Source organism: Bos indicus x Bos taurus, chromosome 5, assembly GCF_003369695.1.
Source record: "Bos indicus x Bos taurus breed Angus x Brahman F1 hybrid chromosome 5, Bos_hybrid_MaternalHap_v2.0, whole genome shotgun sequence".
Taxonomy (NCBI): domain Eukaryota; kingdom Metazoa; phylum Chordata; class Mammalia; order Artiodactyla; family Bovidae; genus Bos; species Bos indicus x Bos taurus.
This window is the reverse complement of record NC_040080.1, coordinates 72,384,336-72,411,679: the sequence shown is the minus strand read 5'-3', so window position 1 is coordinate 72,411,679 and position 27,344 is coordinate 72,384,336. Positions and strand designations below refer to the sequence as shown.

The 27,344-nt window shown below is 41.5% G+C and overlaps 1 protein-coding gene and 1 long non-coding RNA gene across 2 annotated transcripts in view; one reads left to right on the top strand and one right to left on the bottom strand.

Moving 5' to 3' along the window:
• The window catches only part of HMGA2 (high mobility group AT-hook 2), a 149,455-nt gene that overhangs the window by 84,049 nt on the left and 38,062 nt on the right, over positions 1 to 27,344 (bottom strand). The window lies entirely within an intron of this gene.
• The window catches only part of LOC113892940, a 31,184-nt gene continuing 4,137 nt past the window's right edge, over positions 298 to 27,344 (top strand). The window contains exons 1-3 of the long non-coding RNA XR_003511177.1: positions 298 to 1,549; positions 19,201 to 19,332; positions 19,979 to 25,631. This is a non-coding gene — a long non-coding RNA (uncharacterized LOC113892940). The remainder of the gene's footprint in view (positions 1,550 to 19,200; positions 19,333 to 19,978; positions 25,632 to 27,344) is intronic.

The following is a 27,344-nucleotide window of genomic DNA, read 5'->3' as shown; positions in this document are numbered from 1 at the left end:
TCTTGCTTCAGTGGCATCTCAAGTCCCTGATCATAGGATACCAGCCAACGTGTACCGAGCACTTCCTAACGGCCAGGCACGCCACCAAGTGCTTTTGCTTACACTTCCTCATTTAATTTTCAGAGCAACTCGGAGGAGGAGGGAGGATCTAGTCTGATCCCCATTTTATAGATGAGATGACTGAGGTCCGGAAGACTAAGTTGTCCAGGGCTGCACTGTCAACCCCAGAGCTATTAAAATCCAACAGCAGTGTGGATAGGTCCTCAGCAGACCTGGTTCAGCCACTGCCCAGATATTGCTACTTTCTCTCTGGCCTCAGTTTCCCTTCTTGGAGACGATGTGGCCACTCTGAAAGTTCCCTTTTAGCCTGACATTCCACAGCCTGCTGCTGCTGCTGGCGGGCTTCTTTGTTTCCACGCTCAGCTGCTCTGGCCGGGGCCTCCCCCGGCTCTGCCCTGTTTTGTTTTTGCTGCTGGACCTACTACAGACGCACTCCTGGCAGAGCAGCCCGGAGCATAGCCGAGGAGGCTTCCTCTTTCGCTCAGTTCCTGGCCGCTTTAGTATGAACAGAAAAGGTGGGCAGGGGCCAACTGGCAGAAGCCACAGAAATAGCAGCACATGATTCTCCTACGAGCAGCAGAAAGGTCGGCACGCAGGACCCCGCCATCTGCTGAGCTTTCTCATTGACTAAGGTTGCTCTTGGCACGCAGAGCCACCTGGGGTTTCCACGCTCGTTTCCCTCCGGTCAGAGTAGACAGCTCTGCTGATAGACAACTTGGAGGGGGATGCTTCGTGGTCCCGTGCTAGCAACCGGCCAGGGACAGGAGATGGACAGCTTTAACTGCAAAGCCACACAGGAACACCCCCCTGCCACAGGCACACACATCTGAATCTCTCTTTCTGCAGACTGCAACCTCCTGGGGAGGTCCTCCCTGGGTCCAGGCCACCTCTGAGCACACAGGAAAAGGTGTGCAGTTCAAGGATGTGTAAGCGGCGGTGACTCAGTCATTCCAGTATGGGTGGGAAAGGCGGGTTCCCCGAATTAGCAGGCTCCCTCCACCGGCTCCGCGTCCTCATTAGCAATTGCCTGCAGGGATCGCATGCTGGGGCTGTCTGCAGCACAGTTTCTCCTCTCCCTGTCATCCTCCCCCACTCTCTCTCCCTCTCTCTCTCTCTTTCTGAGTCTAGGACAATACTCAGGCCAGGACAGTTCCAGTCATAACTGGATCTTTCCATGACTTAGTAGCACACACGAGGATTTGCTGGAGTGGTGTTTTGTTTTGTTTCACTACTATTAAGCAAGATTGCTTCATAATCCTTTAAGTGTTTTGTAGCCAAGTTTTATTTACATATCCTGGCCAGCAAGCACGTGATTAACCCAAGGATGTCACGGAGGGAAGGCAAATGCTACATCTGAATAAAATCGGATGCTGTTTCGGTGAGGAGACAGACACAGCTGAGCTGTCCAAAGGACAACCGTCTCTCGGGCCAACACTACACAAAACTCTCCGAGCCTGGAGACCCTCAGGGACCAGAAGGAGCTGCTGAGGTAGGGGCTCAGATGCACGTGATTCTGATTCCAATTCCTCTCTTTTTCTTTCACTCTCTCCACTCTGGGGGCACAGTGTTAGGAAAGCTGGATGCCCAAAGCGTCTAATACGTGTGAATGGTGGTAAGCTGTCTGTCCGTTTTTCACAAGGATACTCTTATGACGTGGGGTCTTCCTACAACGCACACCACCCAGAAAACAAGCTGCAATGGCGTAGACAGGAAGGAATTCTTTCAATTAATGTTTATGGAGTGGCTTGATGTGAAAGAATCATGCTAGGAACTATCAAAGAGCTTTTCATATCTTATCTTTCACCCTTTCTAATTATAAAGATAATTAGAGCTGGTTATGACCATTCTCATTTCTCAAAAATATATCTGGTGATCAATCTACCAGAAGGTTAAGTGGATGCTGATTTACCAGTGAATTTTTTTAAAAGAAACTTAAACCCTGGGACCTAGATTCCTTGGTCCCTTCACTAATGAGAAATCCTTAAACATTAAAATAAGCATTTCCCAGGAAGTATTAATGAGGTCTTCACTCTGTATAGTCTGTGTGTGCGAGCATGCTCAGTCGCATTAGATTTTTTGTGACCTCCATGGACTGAAGCCCACCAGGCTCCACTGACCATGGCATTTTCCAGGGAAGAATCCTGGAGTGGGTTACCATTTCCTACTCCAGTGGGTCTTTCTGACCCAAGGATCAATCCACATCTGCTGCGTCTCTTGCATTGGCAGGAGGATTCTTCACCACTGAGCCATCTCAGAAACAGCAACCTCCTATTTCTAACTCTCATCCCTCCACACTGCCTAGCCAATGCAACTTTAAAACAAGTAATTTATCTTCTCTGATTATACATTTTATTATCTTTAATACAAAGGGACTGTGTTAAGGATTTTTAATTTCTTATCTAGCTTAAAAATCATGTATTTGTTTAATGAAAGACTATTAACACTGTCAACGGCAGTTTTTATTTTAACCTTTAAATACAAAGGCTGCACAGCACAAAAATAGATCATGTTGCCATAACCTCCTAGAGAAATATTTTTGCAAAAATTTCCTTGCTCTTCTTGGAAGAAAAACATATCATGCCAGCAGGCTCTGTGATAAGATGCCAGTGATACAGGATAGAAGATAGTTGTTTTATTTGTTTACTCTGAATGAGCAAGGCTCTGAAAGCGCTAGTATCTTCCCCATGGAAAATGTGTTTGCCTCTAATATTATCTCTCGTGATCGTGATCGGGAGTCAGTGTCAAAGGTTTGTGAATGGATTTCAGAATGTGCAAGTGGCACCTCCCATCGTTAGCTGTCTACATTTTTTTATAACCACTTGCATACTTTTGGTCAACCACTGTAAAATAAACAGTCCTTCCCAAATGTTTTTGTTTTCTTTGACAGCACAGCAATAATTCACTTGGAATGCTGTAGAATAGAAGAGCACTTTAATGCTGTTCTAACATGGCTTTTTATGATTTCTATTCATCAAGTTGTTTTTAAGTTAAAAGATGCCAGACTGAAAAGAGCCTAAAAGAGCATAGTCCACTCTGGAGATGTACTAGGCTTATCCCTTCAAAACATACATATGTACAATATACACGATAATCACACATGCACACATGCATAAATTGATGTGTATACACATACTCAAAATGGATATGAAAAACAATATTCATCAAAAGCGTTGGCTGTTTTTCTTTCTGCACTTGTACTTTTGTTTCATGCTTGAGAAGTGTAACATTTCAGTGAAGGTATGGATTTGTGTTCATGAAAATGAAGGTGGAAATTAATATTTATTCCTGCCTAGAAAATATTTTAGGAAAAAATGTCCCTAACACACTCTTGGTTTATTTGATTAAATACTTTTGATGTCTTTTCTCCAGACACACACATACTAAAGAAAGAGTTTAGAAGAAATAGCTTGGCCAAGAGAGCTTTCTTTTCTTTTTTGAGGGGCTGGGGGATGATCATCTCAGACGTATGTAGCAGAATAAGGTATATATCTGTGTGTCAAAATGGAAGGATGGGAGTTAACTTGAGAGTGGTGCACATTTCTCTGTACCACCACATGGATTAGCTTTATATGGGACAACTTTGGAGGTAACAAATTGGAGGTTGGGCAGCGATCTATTTTCATCTTACCCATCTTCTTCTCTGAGAAACCCGTTCCTAGTCTGCACACCACGGCTTTTCAACTGTGATCTATGACAAGGACGGGTAAGTCTTGTGTTAAGGTGAATTTCAGAGGTGGGGAGTTTATCAGCTGAGCCATCTTACCTGCATTCCTTGCAAACGATTTGAGCCCTGGAAGCCAGGCCTAGCTTTGGGCTTCTCCAGCAGAGAGCAGTGAAACACTGTCAATAAACTTAATTCTGGAAGCCAGAGTAGCTTCTGAGCTAAGAGAAAAGGCAGAAGCAGAACTGGCAGGCTCATCAGCATTGTAAGGAATGGGAGGATCTGGGCTTGTAGATTTTCAAAGCTGGATGTGTGTTAGAGGTTTGATGCCGATGCGGACAGCATTGCATATATTTAGACATTTAAATATTAGTCAAAAAACAGCAGTTCAGAGCAAGACAGATGACCCACACACAAAGTATATGCCTTCCAAAACTAGTCTCTCACTTTAATCATGCAATCACTGTATTATCATACATATATTAGGTCACTTTCATTTGCATTCAATATTATCACAATGTCAACTCTTCAGTCTTATTCTCCGACCACCTACCTTGGCAGTTCTTCCAGCATTCCTTGTTCGCAGCACAGTAACTGCTTGGCAAATCAAGTGCCAGAAGGAGTTTGTACACATGCATTCTACAGGAAACGTGGTTGCAAGAGCCGTTTTAAGAAGCTGTGGCTCCAGTTCAACATGAGGTTCCTAGCGGGGATGTGTGAATGATGCTTCCAGGTGAAGGGATTTACGACAGGACACATGAACTTGTTAACAGTACAACACAAAAATGCTAAACTCCCTGGACACCAGCCCTTGGCTGGGGTGCGAATCGGTTCTTCTCCTTCCAATCAACAAAAGCTGATGACAGAGAATATTAGTGAATGGACTGTGTTTGTGCTAAGCTGCTCTCAAAGAAAACCTCTTGTTTTCACACAGGAAGTATGAGCACTAAGGATCCCATGAGGTGGTTTATATGATCTGACCTGTTACTTTTCTTGGATAAAAAGAAGTTTAATCCATTCTGTTTTCTGAAGCAAAGTTATCAGAGAGATTATTCTGCAAAGATCTTTAAAAAAAATAAAAAAAGCAGCAGGCAGATCATGCATTTGCTCTGTGGAAACAGGAGGTAATATCCTCTGTATACATCAGTGGCTCTATGAGTTGCTATTCTGAAAAGTTCTACTCTCTTCAAGTGCTGGCCTCAGATGGCAGCCTGTGTAGGCTGCCAAAATACTAAGTGAGGCATGGGGCGCTACACATCAAAGGGGAGAGGTCAGCATGGCAGCATGCCCGAAAAGCACGCTCTACAAAGGATGAACTTCGAACAGACCGGCTCACATCAAAAGTCACCGCGTGCTTTACATTCCCCAGTGCCCAGGGTCATTTTACCTTCCACTGGCAGCTCTTCTTAGCCAGTGTAGCTCCCATTTCTGGAAGGAAAACTCCCTCCTCTTCTTTACTCCTCCTGAAGCCCCTCTCCCGTCCCATCTCAGCAAAAAAGAGACACCTCACAACCAGAAAACGACTTCCGGGGTGCACCCAGAGCTGCACACCTCAGGGTGAGGCTTCCTGGGGCAGGAGAAGGTGGCGAAGCTGCTCTGCTTGGGAAAGTACAGCCTCGCTGCTCCACGTCAACGTTCCACCCCCTCGGCCTTTCCCAAGGTCTCAGTGAGAAAATTTTTTTTATTCATTTTCTTTTTTTTTGGGTTCTTATCGGTTCAAACAAGAACAATGAATTCCTCAAGCCCACAAGAATGTGACAAGGTGTCAACAAAGCCGACCAGGAAGGTGATGTATGGCCCGTGAGCTGCAGCTCCCATAAATCACATCACAAACCAGAGCTACAAAGAACGAGCCTTGCAAGTGGAGTGCAAAGGGCCAACTCCCTGCACCCTCCAACAGGCACCCCACACTCCACCTCTCCCAGTGGCCTCGCTGGAGCACACCTGTCACCCCCACACCAACAAACTGGCCTACGCAAGAGTTAAGTTCTTTTCCTTCAGTGGCCAACACAGCTCGTACATGGGGAGCACTGTATAATTTAATGTGCTTCAGAGACATGGGTTGATATGGCTTTGTTGATGGCTGTCTGGAAAGTTCGACGTGAACCCCCAACTTCAAAGGTTTATAAATGACAAAAGTATTTGTTCTTCAGTCAAAATTTGATTTAGAAAGTTTGGGCTTTGGTGGTGAAATGATTTTATGGTTTTCAAAAATCAAATGTCAGGAGTGGTTTTGCCTGCTTTGTAAATGATACAAAGAGAAATTGAGAATTACCCAGATAGAATCCTTTTCTGGGTTCCTAGGATGTGGCTTTCTTGAAAGAAAAACTAGATGTATAGTTGTATACAGGTCAAAATTAGGAGACGAATGGGACTATTTTACATTGCCTTCTGCAAAGTAACTTATTGGCAAATAAAGAATTATCAAAGAAGATATTTTCCATCACTTTTTAAACATATCTGATTTATATTTGACACCATGATTTGGGAGTGAGTGTAATAATGGGCTTCCCTGGTGGCTCAGACTGTAAAGAATCTGCCTGTAATGCAGTGGGAGACCTGGGTTCAATCCCTGGGTTGGGAATATCCCCTGGAGGAGGGCATGGCGATCCACTCCACTATTTTGCCTAGAGAATCCCCATGGAAAGAGGAGGCTGGCGGGCTACAGCCCATGGGTCGAAAAGAATTGGACACAGCTGAGCGACTAAGCACAGCAAGGCACATCTCCTGAAAATATTGAAATGCAATATTTTATGAATTTTGAGGAAATTAGAATTCATTCTATGAAAAACATTATACAGAACTGCTGTTTTATAGGGGGAAAAAGTGTCTTTAATACATACTTAATCAACAGACCAGCTCAGCTAAGGTAATTATTTATAAACATGTATTAAAATGATCTCTAGTTGCTACATTCTTATATAGCAAGTAGTTTAGGGAAAAAAGAAAGATTTTCTAAAGAAACAGTGTTATTGAAAAACATGAAGCAACAATAAAAGAATAAACAGAGGCCAGGGGCAGCCTAGTTGAATCATAGTTCTATTGTTTCCATCTAACCATTTTTAAAAAATCAAAGTCTTTAAAAATAGCTGGAGTGGCGATGAGCTCTTTCTCTACTGACTAACCTTGCTCGTTTCTTAAGACAGTGAAGATAATTCAAACGAAAAGCAAATTTAAAAAAGGAAAGTCACTGCTATCACATTGGTAGTTCCACCTCATAGAGAATGGACTTATGACTGAAATAAGCCTTGGAATTAAAAAAAAAAATAAAATGTACAGTGATTTAAATAAGGAATTCTCTGCAAGCCAGTGTGATGGTTGAAATAATAAACTGAGGTGTTATAAATGACATGGTCTTCGAGATTATGTCAATAGGTCAACTTGGAATAATACTATTTACTTATTTAAGAACATACAGGTACTCAATTAAATAAGGTCCATCTGATATTACTGTCAATAAGATAACCAAAGAAAGCATGGGCTGAGCCACTGTCAATGTGTCTTCCAAGATGAGAATGGAGAAGTGAAAATTCAGTTTGGAGCTACTTTGGAATAATTACCTGCTGCATGAACCCTAATAAGATATAACTGTTCCTTTTTATTTTTACACATGTATAGTTTTGAAAAGTGAAATTCACTATGGCAATAGCATCAAGCTCCAAGATGGTACTTCTACAAGACTATTACTGGGGAAAATCTTCTTTCTGGTTGAGTAAAGAGGGAAGAGAAGACAGGAGTACATGCAGACCTGTGAGATTCCAATTTGCTTGCACTGGAGAAACTTGCAGGAAGAGCTACACCTGCTTCAAAACGTGGCTATTTCCATAAGATGGAGTTCCAAACTGGAAACGGCGAAGAAGAGGGCCTTGGGGATGACCATTTGAAATCCCTAATAGTTAAGCATACTTGTGAAAATATTAGGGGCTTCCCAGGTGGCATCAGTAGTAATGAACCTGCCTGCCAATGCAGGAGATGTAAGGACTGGGGTTCAGTCCCTGGGTTGAGAAGATCCCCTGTTGGAGGAAATGGCAATCCACTCCACAGTTCTTGCCTGGAGAATCCCATGGACAGAGGAGCCTGGTGGTCTATAGACTACGGGGTTGCAAAGAGTCCGAAATGACTGAGGGGACTTAGCATGCATGCACATGAAAATATTAACCTTTCTATACAGATACAGAAAAATAGATGAATTAGAACATGACCATCCATTCTTTTTTTTTAAGATACTTTGCTAAGCCATAAGGAGGTTCCATGGGTAAATCTGGGCTGCCTGGTAGGTTTCACAAATTGGCAAAGATCGAGTGTACACAGGTTACCTGTATTCCACTCCAATGAAGCTGGTGAGGCACCTGGAATCACCCCAAACCTCTTTCTGAAAAAGACTAAAACAACTTCTAGAAGGAACCATATGTTTAGTTGGTTTCCTTCCTATTGGAAACCTACAATTTGTTGTCTGAAACAATTTGCTCCCATTGAAAAGACAACGGTTAAAATTTCCTGAATATTTGCCTCAGGTCATTAAAGACTTTACATGTTCACCCAAAGTGTCTCAGCAAAACTGACAAAGCCTTCAGTGAAGCAGCAGACTTTACAGAGCTTTAAATTATATACATTTTTATATATTTGTTACTTTTATGCTTTATGTATACACTTATTATTCACATTATATATTTATTAATTTTGATTTCTAACTTGTAAAACAAAAATAAGCTTTATCTGAGATCTATGAAAAGTATTAAGGATAAATTCTTACTCTTATGCACAATTAGCTAGTGTCAAAAATAGAGCAAGACCCAACTCCAGGTAAATGCAAAAAGTGAAGGAAGGACAATTGAAAAATTATTACAAATTTGGTCTGTCCCATTGTCACTTCATTCACTAAGCAAATACTTATTAAACACCCACTGTGTGCACAGAGCTATAGTAAGGTGTTATTGGTGTTTAGTCACTAAGTTGTGTGTGGCTCTGTTGAGAACCCATGGACTATAGCTTGTCAGGCTCCTCTGGCCATGGAATTTCCCTAGGCAAGAATACTGGAGTGGGTTGGCATTTCCTCCTCCAGGATACAAAATGGAATCTCATTTATTATTTGCCATTAATTGGCTTACTTTAAACAGCTTTATTACTTATCTTTTTATGTATATGATTTTTGAGTTCTATAAAGCAGGGACGATATATTTAACCCCACAGGTTAACCCCATGAAGTCCCTTGTCTTTTTTTGTTCCTGTTTTTGGCTGCCCTGCTTGGCATGTGGGATCTTAGTCCCCTGACCAGGGATTGAACCCGTCCCCCCTACACTGAGAGCTCAGAATCTTAACCACTGGACCACTAGGGAAGCCCCTAAAGTCCCCTGTGTTTATTATGGGGCTTACAATGATAATTTCCTGAGGATGACGATAATAAATTATAACTTATGTGAAGTTGCTCAGTCATGTCCGACTCTTTGCAACCCCATGGACTGTAGCCCACCAGGCTCTTCTGTCCATGAGATTTTTCCAGGCAAGAATACTGGAGTGGGTTGCCATTTCCTTCTCCAGGAGATCTTCCCCACCCAGGGATAGAACCTGGGTCTCCCACACTGTAGACAGATGCTTTACCATCAACTTAGTAATGTTTTAAAGCTGACATTTAAATATATATGTACATATACATATATTTAATATTACACATATTCACATACTTTATATGACTAATTAGACACTAAGCTTTCTACCAAGCTCTCTCTTTATCAGTACGAGAAATTAAACTTTAATGTATGTGACTCACTAATAACTACATTAGAAGTCTCTCTTTTTCTCTTTTACTCTGGTCTATTAAAATAAATACCAATCTTCCCACACCTGACTTCTAGACTGACTATATATAGCCACATACACTCAGCCTAGATTCAACACAAATTAAATATTAAGAGAAGGAAATAAACCTTTTCTGCTGATAACTGGCCTACTTGGATTTCCTAGCGCCATTCATTTCTAACATGCCTGGCAACATAACTGCACCCAGAGGACATGGTGTAGATACTGACATGCAGGTTGGACACATTCGTTTCTTGGATGCTTTTCCTGAGATAGACTGTGTGCTATGAACTGAAAATACAGTGAGGGAGGAGACAGAGTCCTCTGTGTGAAAAAGGGTAAACAAACAATTATAGTACACTGTGAACTGTGTTCTCCTCAGGGAGTGTGCAAAACTCCAATGATGGCAAAGAGGAGGGGGTGGTCATTTCGGGAGACGGAGAACCATATTTGAACTGGGGTTTGGGAGGTGTGCGAGATTTGTCCAGATGGAGACGAAGGTCAAGAATACAACAATCAGAGCGGAGGCGTGAAATAACCAATAGAGGTTTCAGAAAGACTAGGCTTTCCGTGCTAACGGAGCGAAGATTACAACCAGAAGACGATAAGAGGCAAGATGCGAAACTAAGCCTAATGCCAGAAGCGACATAAGAAATGTAGACTTCTGCCCTTGGGTGAATGGAAGCCATTGGAGGCATTTGGTCTTGGAGACCGCGCTTGCAGGAGTATTGAGGGTGGTTGGAGACAGAGGACTAGAGTCAGCGGGGGAAACTAGCAGGAGACCAGTGCAAAGAGTTCAAGGGAGGGATGATGAGGGCCTGAACAAAGGAAGCAGCAGTGAGAACAGAGGAAAAGAAAACTCAAAACATATGGTACAGTAAATAAATGACAGGACTCTGTGCGTGTTGAAAATGCAGAAAGAAGGGAGTTCAGGGTGATCGGATGAGTGACGGCACACTCACGATAGCTATGGGTACAGTGCTCGAAATGGAGATAACAGCCGAAACACAGATGTCAGGAGTCTACTCAGAACGGACACATCTAGTGAAACATAGTGGGTTCCACTTGTCTCCCTGGAGACAAGATATGTGGGAAGGGCAGGTGAAAAGAGAAGCACCTAGCAGCTCCGAGGAGCTTTCGGGAAAAAAGAGAGCAAATGTCAGGACTAGATTTTGTTCTGGGAACCAAGGAGAGAGAGAGTGAAACAGGGAAGAATGGTTTCCTGTTTGAATAATTCTTCAAAAAAGACATCAGGATGAGGACCGAGACGCGTCCCTAGGATTTGGCAGCCAGCAAGTTCCTGATGAAGTCGAGTGCTTTCCGTGGGATGAAGGGGATGGAAGCCAGATCACATTTGCCTCAGGGGTGAATCACAAACCTGACGAGGTGGGAATATTTTTCACTTTGGGTCCTGTTGCCTCCTTGATATTTCAGAATGGCTGCAGCTTTAGGCCCTGAAAGCTCCGAAAGTGATGATGCTGAGAAGTGCAAACAAAACCGCAGTGCACAGACGGCATTAACACACCAAACAGGAAGGTGAAATATACTGATCATCATCCAAGGTTATTCCACTATCCCTGAGCCTTTTTGAAGAAAACTCCCCGGGTAAGACACTGGCAGAGGCTGCTGGAAGAGGTTTTCAAGAGATCCTAAAGGGCTTCCCCAGTGGTTCAGTGGTAAAGAATTTGCCTGCCCACGCAGGAGACATGGGTTTGATCCCTGATCTGGGAAGATCCCACATGCTGTGGAGCGACTAAGCCCGTGTGTCACAACTATTGAGCCTGTGCTCGAGAGCCCGCAAGCCGCAACTACTAAGTCCATGTGCTCTAACTACTGAAGCCTGTGTGCCCTCGAGCCTATGCTCTACAACCAAAGAGGCCACCGCAGTGAGAAGCCAGCACACCATTACTAGAGAGTAGCCCCCGCTTCCTGCAACTAGAGAAAAGCTCGTGCAGCAACAAAGACCCAGTAGAGCCAAAAAATAAAAATTAAAAACAAAGAGATCCTAAGCTCATTTGACATTGTTCTGTGGAACTGACAGCCTGAGTGTGAACTAAAAATGGGATATGATTAGAAAAGGAATGCGGCTCTTTAACCTAAAGAGAAAACCATACTTGCAGGATCCCCATAGAAAAGGGATATACTAATGGATAAAACATATTCTACCTCATTATTCTTTAGCTTTGCAAATCTAGATATATATAGAACATTCAAGATTCTCAAGAGAAGGAGGGGGAAAAAAACCTGAAGGCAAAGCTACAAGTTTCTTGCTTCTAATGAAGTTAAACTCATTTTCCATTTGCACAGAAAAGGAAGAAAGCCATATAAATGGATTAAGAAGGCCAGAAAGACACAGTCCAGCCAGGGTGAGCAAACTTTTTCGTGAAGGGCCAGAGAATAAATATTTTAGACTTTGTAGGCCAGGTGGTCTCTGCAACAACTGTTGAACTCTGCCACCGTAGTGAGAAAGTAGTCAGACAGGACACAGGATGTGAACAAGTAAGAGTAACTGTATCCCAGTAAAACTTGGTTTCTGCATAATGAAACTTGGTTTCTGCATCTTACTTGATTTTCACATCTCAACATATTACTATTATTCCTTTTTTCAATTATTTAAAAATATATAAACCATTCTTTAAAAAAAATTAATTTGACCACACCAGGTCTTAGGGCTTCCCAGGTGGCACTTGTGGTATAGAATCTGACTGTCAGTGCAGGAGACGCAAGAGACATGGGTTCAATCTTTGGGTTGGGAAGCTCCCCTGGGGATGGAAATGACAACCTGCTCCAGTATTATTGCCTGGGAAATGCCATGGATAGAGAAGACTGGTGGGCTATACTCCATGGTGTTGCAAAGAGTCGGACACGACTGAGAGACTGAGAAAATGGGTCTTAGGTGCTGTGTGGGGGGTCTAGTTTCCAGACTAGGGATCGAACCTGGGCCCCCTGCACTGGGAGCTTGGGAACTTAGCAACTGGACCACCAGGGGAGTCTTAAACCAGTCTTAGACTGCAGGTCATGCAAAAACAGGCAATGGGCTGGATCTGGACCGTGATTCACTGTTGACTCCTGTGCTAGAAAACCCTCATCCAGGTCAACCTCTTCCATCAGCCTAGATTTAGTGAATTCAAATTTATGTGTGTGGAACCCACTGATCTGTAGATACCATGGAATTTATCTATTTGACAATTTACAGAAACCTGGTTTTCAGAAGTCCCAAAGGCTTTCTCACTGTGGCCCTGGGTTAAGCATTCACCTTGATGCTGAGTGCAAATTACAGTGAAGCTAGGGGCTCTCCATTCAATTCTTCATCCATCCACCAAGTATTCATGAAGTAATAATGGTTTATGCAGAGCTTGGGAGATATTAAAGAAAGCAAAAACCGCAGTCCAAATCCTCCAAAGTCTACATCTATTGGTGACAATAGACTCATGTATCAAAACAGTGATACAATAAATTCTATCAAGTTTACAAGAAGTAAAGGGAGAGGACTCATTGCTAATACTTAGACCAGACGGCTAGAAGGAGGAAAATCCTTTCAAGATAGTCAAAGCATGTGATTACCAGCTCTTGGCATTAGAAAACTATACAAATCATCTTATAAAATGCTGTGTGTGTGCTTAGTCGTTCAGTCGTGTCCAACTCTTTGCGACCCCATGGACTATAGCCTGCCAGGCTCCTCTGTCCATGGGGATTCTCCAGGCAAGAATACTGGAGTGGGTTGCCATGCCCTCCTCCAAGGGATCTTCCCAACTCAGGGATCAAACCCAGGTCTCCTGCATTGCAGGTGGATTCTTTACCATCTGATCCACCAGGGAAGCCCTTATAAAATGTTAATTACCTGTATTTTAAATACTTCTTTTTAAAAATGATGTTTTAAAGGAAATGATTATAGCAAATAATTCTAATGCATTGGTCATGAGACAATCTATGGTTATTGATATAGGCTTCTGACTGACTTTTTTTCTGAATCAAATCAGATGTATCATTCTGTTATGACAAAGTCTTTAATAGCTTCCCATTTCCTATGATGCCTGATCTCTGTGAGCATGCAGGGCATGGTCTTCATGACCTATATTATCACTTCCTTCCCACACTATGGGCCTAATTTATACTATCCCATACAAACTATCTGTTCTCACTTGAACACGCCCTACACTTCCTTGCCCTCATTGATTTGTTCCTTCTTTTCACATAGCATGGAAGGCTTTCTCCAGGAACTTCATCTTCCAGCCATCCTATTTAAATCCCAGATACTCTTTAGGGCTCAGCTTGAAGTGCCATTTATCTTCTTGATAAAACTTTCCTTATTTTACCTAGTTGGAATACTGGCCTAATTGATCTTTGTTTACGATTTACATCTTGGCAAAAATATTTATAAAATACCTACTTTGTAAGACTCTTAGAAAGATATAATAGTAAAGCAAGATAATGTTTGCAATGCACCTAGCATAGCTCCTGGCTCATAACTGGAGTTCCAAATAGAAGTTTCAAGTGTATGCATATCTACCCTTAGATTTTAAGTTCTTAATGCTAAGAACCATATTTTATTTACTTACGAACCTATTAAGTGCTCAATAAATGTTTATTAAATCTAATTGGAATATTGAGCACCACATTTTTGCAAAGTATAACCAATACTTTTAATCTGAAAGCCAAGTACAAGAAAGACTGAAAAGTATAAGATTTTCAGATTTTTCTAATTGGATTGGCCACATAGTATTGAAAAATCATGGGTTTGTGAGTATGATAGATCTGGACTCTAGACTTATTTTGTTACTCCCTAACTTTTGCCAACATTCATTGGATCACAGAAAAAGCAAGAGAATTCCAGAAAACTATCTACTTCTGCTTTATTGACTATGCCAAAGCCTTTGACTGTGTGGATCACAACAAACTGTGGGAAATTCTTAAAGAGACGGGAATACCAGACCACCTTACCTGCCTCCTGAGAAACCTATATGCAGGTCAAGAAGCAACACTTAGAATAGGACATGGAACAATGGACTGGTTCCAAATCCGGAAAGGAGTACATCAAGACTATATATTGTCACCCTGCTTATGTAATTTATATGCAGAGTGTAGTGTTAGTCAGTGTTGTCCAACTCTTTGCGACCCCATGGATTGTAGCCCACCAGGCTCCTCTGTCCATGGAATTCTCCAGGCAAGGATACTGAAGTGGGTTGCCATTTCCTTCTCCATTATATGCAGAGTACATCATGCAAAATGTCAGGTTGGATGAAGCACAAGGTGAAATCAAGATTGCTGGGAGAAATATCAATAACCTCAGATATGCAGATGACACCACCCTTGTGGCAGAAAGTGAAGAGGAACTAAAGAGCCTCTTGATGAACCTAAAAGAGGAAAGTGAAAAAGCTGGCTTAAAAACTCAACATTCAAAAAACCAAGATCATGGCCTCCGGTACCATCACTTCATGGCAAACAGATGGGGAAACGATAGAAACAGTGACAGACTTTATTTTCCTGGGCTCCAAAATCACTGCAGATGGTGACTGCAGCCATGAAATTCAAAGATGCTTGCTCCTTAGAAGAAAAGCTATGACCAACCTAAAAAGTAAAGTAAATAAAGTGAAGTCACTCAGTTGTGTCCAACTCTTTGTAACCCCATGGACTGTAGCCTACTAGGCTTCTCTGTCCATGGGCTTTCCAGGCAAGAGTACTGGAGTGGGTTGCCATTTCCTTCTCCAACCTTCTCTTTATATTAAAAAGCAAACACATTACTTTGCTGACAAAGGTCTGTCTAGTTAAAGCTATGGTTTTTCTAGTAGTCATGTATGGATGTGAGAGTTGGACCTTAAAGAAAGCTGAGAGCCGAAGAATAGATGCTTTTGAACTGTGATGTTGGAGAAGACTCTTGAGTGTCCCTTGGACTGCCAGGAGATCCAGTCAGTCCATCCTAAAGGAGATCAGTCTGAATGTTCATTGGAAGGACTGATGCTGAAGCTAAAACTCCAATACTTCGGCCACCTGACGTGAAGAGCTGACTCCTTAGAAAAGACCCTGATGCTGGGAAAGATTGAGGGCAGGAGGAGAAGGGGACAACAGAGGATGAGATGGTTGGATGGCATCACTGACTCAATGGACATGAGTTTGAGCAAGCTCCGGGAATTGGTGATGGACAGGGAAGGCCTGGCGTGCTGCAGTCCATGGGTTGCAAAGAGTTGGACACGACTGAGCGACAGAACTGAACTGTGTATTTGTACAAATTACTTCAGTTTTCCGAAACTCAGTTTCATTTATAAAATTATGTCAATAAGGTACCCTTTAAAGGTTTATTCTGAGGCTTCTAGAATATACCCTGATATTTGGGAGTCACTTAATAAGTATTGATTATGAATATTAAGTGGGACTATGTTTAGATGCCCCATTTACATTACTTACATTGAGAAAAGACGCTCAAATAGTATATACCAGAATGAAATGTGCACTGTATTTCTTGACCATTCTTGTTTTTAAATTGAATTATAGTTGATTCACGAAGTTGTTAGTTTCTGGTGTACAGCAGAATTATATATATATATATATATATAATATACGATGTATATGCATATATAAAATAATAAATGTATTTCATATATATTCATATATATGAAAATTCATTTCCATGTTCTTTTCCATTATGGTGTATTACAGGACACTGAATATAGTTCCCTGTGCTATACAGTAGGGCCTTGTTGTTTATCTGTTTTCTATATAGTAGCTTGTATCTGCTAATCCCAAACACCTAATTTATCCCACTCTGACCCCTTTCCCCTTTAGTAACCATAAGTATGTTGTTATGTCTATGAGTCTGTTCCTATTTTGTAAACAAGTTCATTTGTATCATATTTTAGATTCCGCATATAAGTGATATCATATGGTATTTGTCTTTCCTTCTCTGACTTACTTCACTTCATATGATATTCTCTAGTGAAAATTGCTCGATTGTATCCGACTCCTCGTGACCCCCATGGACTTGTAGCCTGCCAGGCTCCTTTGTCCATGGGATTATCCAGGCAAGAATACTGACGTGGATAGCCTTTCTCTTCTCCAGGGAATCTTCCCAACCCAGGGATCAAACCCAGGTCTACCGCATTGTGGGCAGACTCTTTACCGTCTGAGCCACCAGGGAAGCCCATGATAATCTCTAGGTCCATCCATATTGCTACAGATGGCATCATTTCATTTTTTTTCATGGCTGAATGGCTAACATCCCATTGTATATACACACCACATCTTCTTTATCCATTTGTCTGTAAATGAACATTTAGGTTGCTTCCATGTCTTGGTTATTGTAAGTAGTGCTGCTATAAACATTGGGGGTATGTGTATCCTTTCGAAATAAAAGAGTTTGATCATTCTTTCTTAAATACAGAAATGGAACAGGAATCTCTAGCCCATTTTATAGGGAGGAGTGGTACAATGGAGGGTAGTTTACTATGTTTGCTGAGGAGTTACCCCATTGACAGAAGGTAACTTCAACTTCTCCCCAATTATGTCAGCAGATAGCAAGAGAGGAGTGTGGACTACAATGTCAGGTTAGACTTGAGGATCAATCAACCTATCAGTTCAGTTCAGTTCAGTCGCTCAGTCATGTCCAACTCTTTGAACTGCAGCACGCCAGGCCTCCCTGTCCATCACCAACTCCCAGAGTCCACCCAAACCCATGTCCATTGAGTCGGTGATGCCATCCAACCATCTCATCCTCTGTCATCCCCTTCTCCTCCTGCCCTCAATCTTTCCCAGCATCAGGGTCTTTTCAAATGAGTCAGCTCTTCGCATCAGGTGGCCAAGGTATTGGAGGTTCAGCTTCAACATCAGTCCTTCTAATGAACACCCAGGACTGATCTCCTTTAGGATGGACTGGTTGGATCTCCTTGCAGTCCAAGGGACTCTCAAGAATCTTCTCCAACACCACAGTTCAAAAGCATCAATTCTTCTGTGCTCAGCTTTCTTTATAGTCCAACTCTCACATCCATACATGACCACTGGAAACACCATAGCCTTGACTAGATGGACCTTTGTTGGCAAAGTAATCAGATGAAACTTCAAAAGCTATGATAACTACCATCTGTTGGGTAGGGTCCCTGAAATACAACCATTATGTTTTATTTTCTAGTCACTGCTGTCATCTTTCTCAGTTGCTCTGTGATCTACCATGTTCCTCCTCTGGCCTTGCTCTGATTTATGTATAGATACATGATGACAATAGCAGCAGTACCCTATTTCAACTGATAAATATATATATATAGCCAAGCTAACCTGGCCTAGGGAACTCTACACACAAATGAATCAAAGTCTACTTGGTAGTGAGTTGAGTTCAGCAGGAGTGTTAGAAAACAGTTAACAGTTTTCTAGACTCATTTTAGTGAGCCATTTCATCAGCTGAGTGTTTTGCAAAGGTTCCTGCCTCTTTGATTAAGGAAGTGTAGCAGCTTACTGGGCTTCCCTAGTGGTTCAGTGGTAAAGAATCCACCTGCCAGTGCAGGAGATGAGGGTTCGATCCCTGGGTCGGGAAAATCCCCTGGAGAAGGAAATGGCAACCCACTCAGGTACTCTTGCCTGGGAAATCCCATGGACAGAGGAACCTGGTGGACTACAGTCCACAGGGTCACAAAAGTCGGATACGACTTAGCAACTAAACAACAACAACAATAAAGCAGCTTACTAACGTCAATCTCTTAAAATATATGGAACAGGAAATCAATGGTAATCTATTAGACTAACTGGTACACAATGTGTTGGTGGTTTGGGACAGCACTGGCACTTAAAATACAATAGTATCTGTAATTTGAGTTTTGGCACAAATTCTTGAGTTAATTTTTAATTTCCAAATGCCACGATTCCATTAGTTTATCAAGAATAACCAAAAAAGGGGGACTTCCCTGGCGGTCCAGTGGTTAAGACTCTGTGCTTCCAATGCAGGAGTGGGGAACTAAGAGCCCACATGCCTCATGGTGCGGTCAAATTAAAAAAAAAGAATAACCAATAAAACCCACGAATCACCTAGCTGATAGCATTAAGACTAATATAGATTAATTAAAACTAATCTATGGGAATGATGCTAACATTCCCATAGATTGTAATGAGGATTCAGGTAAAAGAGCTAGGTGAGAACATGCAAGACCAGTACAACCTGGGGTTTTTTCCTGATGTATCAGCATTCTATAAACTATCATTTAAGATGTACTGAATTAGATAAGAACCATGGAGAAAATAGTTAAAAAAAAAATCTTGCCTCGATTTTTCTCCATATTCAAGGTAAAGGGGGCTTTGGGCCCAATTGATGCAACATTGCCTCCGTCCTCCCTTTCCTGTTTCACATTCTGACACAGCCAAGCCTGGAACGTAATCTGACACCTCCCTGATGCTAGTGGACTGCTTCCAGGATGATAATTTAGTTTTCATTCTTCATGTGCTCTGTAAAACCACCTACTGCTAGAAAGGCTCTTTGACGTGTTCTTCACTCTAAGAACAAATGAAAATGGCATTTTGAAAAAAAAAAAAAACGAAGCCAGAACAAAGAAGTCAGAAACATGATACTGAGAGGTCAGGCACTTATCTGCACTGCAAGTGCCTCAAAGAACTTAGCAATTTAACCACTAGTTTCCTCCTGAGACTTGACTGTCACAAGAGATCCTTACATTTCCAATGGCATTCAACAGAATTCTCTCCCCTTTCAGTGAGGCCAGCGGCAGAAGGTTACTGGATATTTGTTCTTTCTCAGACTCAGAGATTCCTTTGTGAGCAATGTTGGACGGAGAAAGAGCTCGAAAGCGAGTGGACATAGGAAGACAAAAGGGACAGGACTACAGGTACCTGTGACACTTGTTTCCATTTTGAGCTGTGGCCGGTGGCAGAGTAGAAGGCCAGTCTTTCATGGATGTAGCAACATGGCGCCCAAGTCCCTCATTCCAGCTCTTGGTAAACACTGCTATAGAGTAACAAGGGACCTCAGGGAACATATAAGAAAGAGATACTGCATTCTCAACCTCCAGGTGGTTCCAGTCTTCTTCAGGTGACAAGTTTTACGTATGTTAACTCCAGTCTTGTCCTCACTTCCTCCAAAACTCCGCCCAAAATTCTCCTGCAGGCAGCCTTACTGACCAATTACTCATGCCTCAACTCTGTGTTCCCTACAAGACTCATATCCTCCCCTTTTACACAACTGGAACTTGGCAGAAGTGTTCTTTGGTTAATTCCTGTGTGCTCAGGCCAACTGATTTGTCAGTATCACGAGGATAGGGTTTTGGTCTTCTCTTTCCTTTGTGTCTGCTCACAGTAATTAGCTCTGTAGCTTAAGCATAATAAACACTCACTGGCCAGCCAATTCCAACTCCTCCTGCTCAGATACCATTCCAAGTGTTCTGAGTCCTGGCTCTCCCCAGAAGAATAAGTTCCTAGAGGTTCCTCTTCCTGAGAAGATCTCAAGGTTTTCATGCTACCTTTGTTTCCCAACAGAGGAACATGTTCTCAACCTACAAAATATACAACCAACGATGAAGTCCATAACATCACAGAAGATGTCAAAGGAAGATCTCAGAGGAAGAAGTTGGAAAAGAATTCAGTGCCTTGGGGGCTAGACCTCTGTTTATCATCAAAACAGCACAAGTCACTTCTTCACAGTTCATGCCATCCACTACCTCATGAGCACCAGCTAAGAACAACAGCAGGTCCTAATTCACAGTGTCCACATTTTGTTGTTGTTATATGAGCTGGTAATTCAACCCACAACTAAGGAATCTGCTGCACCGCATTCTACATCTTTCTTCACATATTCTGTTTCCCCCTCTACTATGCACTTTTGCAGTGCGTAGAAACCGGAAAACCAGAAGTGAGTTCTCCTTTCCCATCCCTACACACATACTTTCTGTCTCTCTCATTTCTACAGGAAAAACAGCAGCAGAAAGAACAATCTGACTCAGATGGGTTTAAGGGGCACAAGGCCAAGCAGTGCTGATACATGTGGTCTACATCTCAGCTAAGTGCCAGTGATTTTATTTTCTGAGTTAGCACTGCTAAGAAGAATGACTATTTTTAATAATGACTGCTTTGATCGCTTTCTTAAATCTGTGCTGAAAAATAAAAGGTGGGCTAAGGTGGGAGAGGTAACCTTTATTATATTTTAAAGCTTACAAACACTCACATAGGTATCACAAGAATAGACAGAGTGAATCCTGTCACCTTTTTCCTGCCTCTTATAATATCTCCAACAAATCCTTGGGTATTCTGACTATTGCATTCTTCATAATCCAAGGGATAAGAAAAATAAAGCTGAATGCTCAGCAAGCCCCTTCTAACCCCCCACCCCTCGTCCCCATCTGCTGTTAATGTCAGCCAGACCACCAGATCTACCAGCTATGAGGCTGGCTTAGTCTCACTCGGGGCTCTCAGTTCACATGGCACCTCCTCCACAATGCCCACCCAGATTGCCCTATCTAAAGCAGCCTCCCCGACTCCTCTATTACATGAACATGGTTCACCTCTATCCACAGCTCTCATCACGGCAAGAAATGATCATCTTTATTCTTGAGTAACTAGGCCGCTGTTCATAGTCCCTCTTTAGAATGTAAGATCCATGAGAGCAGGGGCCTTGAAGTGCTCACCAGTGTATCCTCAATATCTGGTCGGTGCCCAGGATTAGCACTGATAGGAGAAAGGTGAGCTGAATGAGCAAATAGCTCTCCTTAGGGATGATTCTTGGTTTCCATTCTTTCTTACACATTTCAGAACTTTTTTTCTCTCCAACATAGAGGCCTGCCCTCCTTGCACACAAATCAATTATAAGTAAATCTGATGTGATTCCCTAGAATTCACACATTTGATGCTCCATCATCTTAGCCATAGTGACAGTGTGAATATTAGTGAAAAAGATGTGGATTCAGATGCTTAGTGCAAGTGTCTTCCCATCTTGGCAATGGGGAAATGGAAAAATGTCACTCTGGTGCATTCCACATTGTATTTCCATTCAAATAGGAAAACTTTAGAAAGTCTGAGGACTAACTTAGATTTAAATTTAATATAACTATTTTAAAACAGCAGCTATAATATTTTCAGTGCATTCACACTTCATTTATATACAGTGCTTTCATTTCTACTTATAAATGTTTAGTATGAAATAAATTGACATGTACACACTGCTATATTTAAAATAAAATGCCTTTCCATGGAAAAAAAAAAAAAAGTTCACCATCAGAAAATCAAGCAAAAATACACTAATGTTCAAAAAAACTGAAGTGAGTAAAATACATCCCACTATTTCTGATCCCAGTTAAATGAGCTAGGAAATAAAGGCCACTGGCAATTGTATGCTGGGGCTCAAGTGGCCAGTGCACATGCGAACAAAAGCACATCTACTACGTGTGTTAAATGCAGACACCATAGAACATTTGCAGGGTATCCTAGGGGAAAAAAAGGATATACAACATTATAATATTAATGTCATTATTTTAAAGCATTTTTCCAGTATGTCAAATATTTCCCTGTACTTAAAAAAATGAACATTGCTATTAAGGTAACAAATCTAGCGATCTCTGCCAAGTGCAGGGTGAACACGAGCTACCTACAAAATATACAACCAACGATGAAGTCCATAACATCGCAGAAAATTTCAGAGGTGAGAGAAAAAGCTATTATTTTCCTAATAATCATAATTCTGTTGCTAGCTATGGAATTGTTGACTTTGGAGCACTCCTCAATTAAATTAACCCGTGAGTCAAAAAGTATCATCTTGGTAGCTATGTGGTATTCTTCAAATCTCAAATCCCTTGCTTAAGGTTGCTTTTCTGAAAAGCACTTACCTACCTCTCTGGGTTGTTATAAGAATTAGGAATCCTGGAGCCCAAAGAGTCAAAGTATGGCCAGCTAACAGCACAATGGAAATGGGCTCGACTTAGTTACCATGGATACCTCAGACATAAAGGATTCCTATTGGAGGTATTCATCAGCAACCACTAGCACAAAATCCCACATGCTGCCTGGACCTAAATATGGTCATAAATGTTTACTGCGCATACATAAGACCCATGGAACTAAGACTGCAGAGCTGTGGTGGGGGAAACCGTGTTTCTTTCCTTCAGTGGATTTGAGTATCCCATTTTCCATCTGGAGAAGTGAGTTTTGTTTTGCAATTAGCTCTACAGAATAGAGCCTTTCTGTTGCATTACTGAAACTGTTCAGCCAGTCTTAGATGCGAAGTCTACTACAGGTCAGAGAGACTGTGGTGGGCACAGATCCTGGCATTCTGACCCTTATGATCCTATTCATGTGAAAACCCTTCAGACCTTTTCTTGTGAATGAGTCCCAAATTACAACTCAGTTCCTCATCATCTGATCCGTGCAAAGGATATCATCTTGGCGGGCCCTTTTTTTTTTGTCTTTGAAATCTAATGATCCTGAAAGCTAAGGCTGTCAGTTTAATCAACAACACCCCAGGGACATTTCTCTCTTCTTTACATTCACATCTGCCTCAGAAAGGAAGGTGCAATCAACTGCTGGCGCCAGGACTTGCACTTGTGCCCATTTTGCTCACCAGTATCAGTAAACCAACAAAACTGCTCCATTCTGCAAAGCTAATTGCACAAGAGAATTTAACTTTTCCAGATGGAAAAAGGGATGTCATAGATAGGAGTTAATGATCTGGCCTCCAAAAGGATTCTCCTTGGTCTCATTCCCTTGCTGTCTTTGAGCACTGATGGTATCACCAGGATGCAGGGCTCACTGCTGTCTGCGGTGTGCTTATTTCAGTGAGTCTGTGGAGAACTTAAAGACCATGAGCTGAGCTTGGGTGAGGAAGGGGCCAGGGAGTCATACAGACGTCCTGTTCATGGTGCAACCACTGGGCCATAAACCATCCCTAGCAGCCTATTTCATCTCCTTTGTGTGTAATGCTCCCATATTCCCTTTCTTCTCCACTTTCTGCACCACCTCCTTTTTTTCCATCACTTTTCTTTTTCCACGTTTTCTAGTGATCTTTATCCACAGCCATGGCTTCACTTACTACCACAAATAGCCCTCGTATCTTTATCTGTGGCTCAGCTTCCTTTCTCAAACGTCATCCATACATGACAAGGATATGATTATTTCATCTCTACTTGGAACTTATCTAAACCCACTCTTCTCCTTCCTGGGTTTTTTGTCTCTTAGCTATGGGCATATGGCCACCCTCCAAGAAGCACTAGACTCATGCTTCTAGTCCTTTACACTTACCGCCTTCTAAATGTTTGAAGCACATGAGATTTCTAACAACCGGCTTCTGTTTTGTACAACCAGAAGATTAACTATTTGAAAACAGTATTTTAAATGCACTTTCAGGAATAGTTTTTCTTCACTTCTTATGTAACATAAAAATGTGAAAGTACTTCAAATACTTAAGCCTATTGGTAGTCATGGTGGTGGTGGGCTCCCCAGGTGGCCCAGTGGTAAAGAATTTGCCTGCCAATGCAAGAGATGCAAGTTCAATCCCTGAGTCAGGAAGATCCCCTGGAGTAGGAAATGGCAACCTGCCCCAGTAATCTTGCCTGGAAAATTCCATGGACAGAGGAGCCTGGCAGGCTACAGACCATGGGGTTGTAAAGAGTTGGACATGACCAACTTGGATACCACATGGTCATGATAGGGATTGTGGGAAGCAGGGAGACAAGTGGGTAGAGAAAAAGCTATTTTCTGTTGTTTGAAGTTGTATAGGGTGTGCATATGTGTTTTGGTAAGTTTCTTGCAAGAGTCTGAGAAAAAGTAAACATATCCAATGCTTATTCTTTTGTTACCACCCTTTACAATCTAAAGTCTCATTGTGCAGTTAGGAACATGCCCATGCAAAATTTTTAAATGTCAATTAATTAAATTTTAAAGAATTGTCTATTCAGAAAATAGTTGCAATATTTCTTTACTGAATTTACTCTTAAGATTTTACCATTTTGTTTACCATGGACATATAAGATGCTTAAATCAAATATACAGAAATCTAGAAGACAGTCAAAAGGTACAAACTTCCAGTGATAAGTCATGAGCATGTACTTACAGCATAGCAATTATAGTTAATGATAGATGTTAACTAGATTTATTATGGTGATCCTTTTGCAATATACACCAACACTGAATCATTATGCAATACACCTGAAACTAATATAATGTTATATGTCAGTTGTACCTTTTAAAATTAGAATATAATTTTTAAAAAGAAAACTAATTTATTTTCTAAATTCAGTGTACCATATATACACAGAAAAAGGATTAAAAACAATAAGTATATTCACATATAAATTTTGCCACATGCAACTTTCTTTTGTCCATCCCAATCAACAAGTGTTACTTCTTTAAATGATCTTTTAAAAGTCACTCAAACACATTTTTTTTGGTTTTTATTTGGAGGAAAATTCCCCCAAACAGACACAGCTCTCTCCAGAAGTGCAGAAGAGTAGGCTACCATGTTATCAATCTTGTTTGGCAGTTTCATCTTAGACTGTGTCCCTGAACTAAACTTATAAACTTAGCAAGATTTTCTACATTTTGTTATCTTTGCAGGTATTTTTCTGACATCTGCTTCTAAGTCTACTCTCTATTTTGTAATCTCACTGAATGTAGTGGTGGAGCTAATGTCACTTATATTTATGTCTCTAAGTATTGGATCCAAGAGATTAATAGCAGCGGTAATTCCTCTGAGTACTATAATTAATGGCATAAACTGTGGAAATACTTGGGAAAAAAAAGCTTCCAATTACACAGTTTTAAGAAATCATCTTTGGGGAATGACCTAAGTTGCCCAGCCATAGGCATTTTAAATTTTATTCAACAAATATGTATTAAGCAACTACTGTATACCCCTGTCCTGGGTTTTAAAGAAAATGCAAAACACGTGGTAGCTCTTCTCAAAGAGTATAAAACTGCTAAACAGAGATGGGAACTATTCAAAAAGTCTCAGTACAAAGGAAAATGGATCATGCTTTAAGCAAGGCACTAACAATGTATGTTCATATTCAGGGGTGAGACAGTCCACTTTTGACCAGGAGAGTCAGGGGTTACTTCATAAAAGAGTCGTGTCTAGACTGGACGTGGAAGGCTGGAGAAGATTTTCAGCAGCTGGACATGCGAGAAAGAGATTCCAGTCAAAGTGAAGGTGAGAAAGTGTCTGCCTTGTTCGTGGAATAGGAAGCTTATTCACTTGGCTACATGTATGTGAGGAAAAAAACAGAGCTCAATAGTTCTATTTATGAGACTTGAAAAATTTATAATTGATTCAGGAGCTATTGGCAGTTCCCAAACAGAGGAATGACCCGATAGAGAAGTGACATGAAAGAAAAATCTGGAAGTAACTGAAGAGCACAAATGCAACAAGATTAGGAGAGGCACAAACTGCGTGTGTGTGTGTGTGTGTGTGTGTGTGTGTGTGTATAAAATTTAGGCAGACTGTAGGCAAGGGGATTATAGGATTTACCCTCCCAAGCTGGACACCTTGGAGACTGGCAGGGGTCCTACTGGTAGTTACACTGGAACAGGCAGCATAAACTGAAACTGTACTGAAAAAAACCATGACATACAATCACCTTAATTCTGAGGCACTAGTGTGGTATTTTAAGAGGTAATGGTGTTATACCTTATAAACTACCCCATTTAAAACAGTTTGAAAGTTTCCAACCCTTTTCTAAATAAAATCACACTCTTTTGTAATACCTCCCATCTCAAAGCCATAAAGTCCTTCAGGAAAATCCGTAAATGGCTTACTCCTGGTTAATGCTGGATCGTGAGCGGTCTGTTCCCTATAACACAGAAAACTCTGGTTCTTTCTACTCTGTAAGCCCTTAGAGGAGATGAAATGGACTGTTCTCTTTTTTTAAAAAATGTTTGGCTGCACCACAAGGCATGTGGGATCTTAGTTCTTCAACCAGGGATTGAACCAGCACCGCTTATAGTGGAAGAGTAGTGTCTCAGCCACTGGTACAATCAAGGAAGTCCCAGGACTACGCTTTCTTGGTCTCTATACTTTCTCCAGGTCTATGCACAGAGGCCTCTCGATTTTGTCATATCGAACTAGGCAAGAGACCAAAGGCAGAATATGGCAAAGTTGAGGTTGGAGGGCATTAAGGTCCCCTCCAGGGGAAAAAGACACAACAGAATTGATATGCAGAGTACATCATGAGAAACGATGGACTGGATGAAGCACAAGCTGGAATCAAGATTGCTGGGAGAAATACCAATAACCTCAGATATGCAGATGACACCACCCTTATGGCAGAAAGTGAAGATGAACTAAAGAGTCTCTTGATGAAAGTGAAAGAGAAGAGTGAAAAAGTTGGCTTGAAGCTCAACATTCAGAAAACTAAGATCATGGCATCTGATCCCATGACTTCATGGCAAACAGATGGGGAAACAATGGAAACAGTGACAGATTTTATTTTGGGGGGCTCCAAAATCACTGTAGATGGTAACTGCAGCCATGAAATTAAAAGATGCTTCTTCCTTGGAAGAAATGTTATGACCAACCTAGACAGCATATTAAAAAGTAGAGACATTACTTTGCCAACAAAGGTCTGTCTAGTCAAAGCTATGGTTTTTCCAGTAGTCACATATGGATGTGAGAGTTGGACTACAAAGAAAGCTGAGTGCTGACGAATTGATGCTTTTGAACTGAGGTGTTGGAGAAGACTCTTGAGAGTCCCTCAGACTGCAAGGAGATCCAACCAGTCCATCCTAAAGGAAATCAATCCCGAATATTCATTGGAAGGACAGATACTGAAGCTAAAGCTCCAATACTCTGGCCATCTGATGTAAAGAACTGACTCATTGGAAAAGACCCTGATGCTGCGAAAGACTGAAGGTGGGAGGAGAAGGG